Raw genomic sequence first — 3982 nt, 5'->3', positions numbered from 1 at the left:
ATTGTTAGACCACTGGTTGCTGCCCAGAATTTTGAGTTAAAGACGGGTTTCATTCAGATGGTTCAATAGTCCGCACAATTTAATGGGTTAGCTGATGAAGACCCAAACAACCACATTAAGAATTTTCTTGAAGTGTGCGACACATTATAGATGAATGGGGTTTCAGATGATACAATTCACTTGAGGGCTTTCCCATTCTCATTGAAAGGAAGAGCGAAACACTGGCTCCATTCATTGCCAAGAGCTTCCAATGTAATATGGAACGAAATGGTAGAAGCTTTCCTTGCGAGGTATTTTCCTCCGGGAAAATCAGTGAAGCTTTGAAATGAGATCTCTTCATTGTTTGAGACATGGGAATGATTCAAGGATCTCCTATAGAAGTGTCCACAACATGGGTTCCTAGAGTGGATGATCATTCACACATTCTATAATGGGTTGAACTCAAGCACTAAACAGCTTCTTGATGCCACCGTGGGAGGAACATTGGGAAACAAAATCCCTGAAGAGGCCCAACAATTGATTGAAGAGATGGGCTTGAATAGCTACCAATGGAATGAAAGGGAGAAGAAGAAAGTGGGCAGAAATCATAAGATTGATGCAGATACATCCTTGGCAGCCCAAGTAGAGGCATTGAGTAAGAAATTAGATACTTTAACTTCACCAAGAGTGGCCGTGATCAAGAGTTGTAATAGTTGTGGGGGTTTCATATATGCCATCCGATTATCCTATCTTAATTCCTACTTCAGCCCCAATTGAACAAGTAGATTTTCTGGGCAACTCAGGAAGAGGACAAGGCAATCTTTATAGTAACACCTAGAACCAAGGATAAAGGAACCACCTAAATCTCTCATGGGGATAATCAAGGGCAGCAAAAAGCCGCTGCCCCATCAGGATTTTCAGCAAAGACCTTCGATTAAAGAGAGAGTTTGAGAATTAGAAATGGTTTTGTTAAAGTTTATTCAATCAACCAACACAAGGTTCCAAAACATAGAGGCAACACTCTGCAATCATACCGCTTTCTTGCATAATTTGAAGAATCAAGTGGGACAAATAGCGAAGTTATTAGCGGAAAGGCCTCTAGGAAGCTTGCCAAGTAAACATCGAGATTAACCCAAGAGCAAGTGAAGGTGATCACTTTGAGGAGTGGTCGAGAGCTCCAAGAAAAGGTCACTGCTGAGAAAAATTCTAAAATTCTTCAAGCTAGAACCCCCATTGGGAAGATTGCTGAAATTCCTCAAGAAAAGGACAAGGGATAGGGGGCAAGACAAGAAGAAGGGAATAGCTGTGTGATCCCCTTCATATACTCCAAGAATTCCTTATCCAGCGCACTTGAAGAAAGACCAAACTGATGAGAAAAACAAGAATTTTCTCGATTTATTCAAGCAATTACACATCAACATCCCATTTGGGGATGGCGTTGTCACAAATGCCTCGGTATGTAAAGATCTTGAAAGACCTATTGACCAACAAGAGGAAGATGGAGGAGAGTGTAGCTGTGGTTTTGGAAAGTAATTACTCGAGTAATGCTTCAGAAAAAATTTACTCGAATAAGATGAAAGATCCGGGAAGCTTCATCATACCATGTGCAATTGGATGTTTGGGGGAAGAAAAAGCCTTGGCCGATTCGGGGGCTAGTATTAATGTTTATGCCATATATACTATTTTCAGAAATTGGGATTAGGAGAGCCAAGACCAACCCGTATGACATTACAGCTGGCTGATCACTCAGTTCATCATCCTAGAGGTATAATTGAAGATGTTTTAGGGAAGGTTGACAAGTATATTTTTCCTCTAGATTTTGCGGGTGCTTGATGTTGATGAAGATGTGGTGGTGCCATTAATTCTAGGTGAGACCATTCCTATGAACTTCCAAGGCACTCATTGACATAGATGGAGATGAGATGACACAACGCATCGAAGAAGAAAAGATCACATACCGCCTCGCCAAAGCAATGAAGCACTCTCTTGACTTTGATGACTCCTGTTATTTCTTAGATGTTAGTGATGAGATTGCTAATGAGTATTTGCATGAAATGTTTTGTATCCGGACCCATATGAGGAGTGGCCGGACATGGAGGAGGAGAAAATGAGCAATCATGTAGAATAAGTCCTCAAAGAGCAACAAAAAGGAGGATTTTTGAAACAAACTTTTCGCACGTAAAGAGGTTGAGACATCATCACCAAAAGCACTCCAATGTACTTGGAGTTAAGCACACAAAAGAAGAGCGCGACATTTCCTCCTTGGCTAACATCTCTACGAGCCACCATGAGGTAAGGACAGGTACTTCTAGCTAAGTGACATTAAACAAACGCTACTTGGGAGGCAACCTAAGTTTTTAGTTAGTTTTAGATTAGAATTTAATTTCTACAGTAATTATTTCATGAATGTGTGCTCTTGATGAATTTTTGTTGGTGTTGGACTTTTCATGGAAAATTTTTCAATGATTTAAATTTATTTTCATGTATGTGTCATGGTTTAGGGTGTAATTCATGTTTATATTTGAAGAATTAGTGTTAATTTGAAGTTTGGAGCCTTGCATGGACTATCTACAAAAATTTTACAGTTCACGCTGTTGCATGTACTTTTCACACTAGCGTGTACTATACACATGCGGGGGTGTGGGATTTCCACACCCCCATGTGGCTTATAAGAACATGAAGGGTCGCTATTCATTGTCTTCATCCCCAAAACCCCTTCATCTCCCATTTCTCCATCTTCAAAAATCCTAACTTTTGGTCTCCAAAACTAATTTTCTTCAACTCCTTGGAGATTTGAAAGTGTTTTGCCGATATTTTCATAGAACTATCTTCTCCCGATTCACACCGGTAATGTTGTACCCTGTACTGAATTATTGATCTCAAGCCTTTTTAGATTCTTGTGTATAAATTAGGGGTTAAATGGTTATTTTACACTAGTGGCCTCCTTGCATGATTGCACAGTAGGTTGTGTGTGAAAACCAACCGAAAACCAGGGGCAAATCAATCTTTTGGACCTTTTTTTTTATCTATTAAAAGGGCATTTTGGTCATTTCCCTTTTTCTTCTTAAAAAAATTTAAGGATAAGAGAGCAATGTGGTTGCCTCTCTTTCTTTCATTTCCTTCCTTTCTTCTTTTTATTTTCATTTCTTCCTTTATTTTCATTCTTTCCTTCATTTCAGCCAAGCACCAACCTTGAAAAAAAATTTTCAACGAGCTTTTTTGGCGAATCAAAGCCTCTACTCTATTCCTCCATGATCTTGAGCTTGGTAGAGCTTTGATCCATGGTTTTTCTTTTATATTTTCCTTATATTTAATCATTTTTGAAAATCTTGAAAAACCTAGAAATAGCCCATGGATTGGGTTGTTTTTGGACTCAAATCGAAGCCAATGTCATGGTTATTCATTTGTGTGAATGCTTGTTAGAAAATTTCTTGATTTGATGTTGTAAATCGGCACAAAATCGTTGTATAAGGGACGGGTTTACTGTGGCATCTTTGTACTATAGCTATCATGAGGTTACTATAGCATCGAAGAACTTTAAACTTTTCTTGTATTTCTTTGGTCCAAATTGAAGCCCTTCTTATTTGGAATTCATTGGAACTAGGTTTACTCTAGTTTAAGGTCATTCGGGTCCAAAATGATGTCATTTTCCCCTAAAACTCTAGAATTACATGTTCGACATGTAACATTGCATTCGCATGTATTTTAGTTTTTCATTCTTGTGTTCATTGGTTCTTGGATTCCTTGCTTGATTCTAGATGGCGAAGCATCCTCCAAGGGGAAAGAAATTGCCAACTAGTGAGCGTGTCTCGAGGCGAGATGACTGGTTTTGTGAGTGGTTCAATTCTTAATTGCAAATATTTAATAAGAGTATTATAGTATTTCTTTATGTGTTTTATAACATAAACTTTGATAATAAATCAGATTTCATTTGATATATATATAGATATATAGATATTTTGAGAATGGAGTTATTTAGCAAAGATGATTCTATTATACTTAT

General features: G+C 38.2%; 1 pseudogene; it reads right to left on the bottom strand.

The window, feature by feature from the left end:
• Positions 1-315: 315 nt before the first annotated feature.
• LOC120262631 lies at positions 316-398 on the bottom strand (annotated as a pseudogene).
• Between the last annotated feature and the right edge of the window lie 3584 nt (positions 399-3982).

This window comes from Dioscorea cayenensis, chromosome 5 (genome assembly GCF_009730915.1).
Source record: "Dioscorea cayenensis subsp. rotundata cultivar TDr96_F1 chromosome 5, TDr96_F1_v2_PseudoChromosome.rev07_lg8_w22 25.fasta, whole genome shotgun sequence".
Lineage (NCBI taxonomy): Eukaryota > Viridiplantae > Streptophyta > Magnoliopsida > Dioscoreales > Dioscoreaceae > Dioscorea > Dioscorea cayenensis.
This window is presented reverse-complemented; position numbering and strand designations above follow the sequence as displayed.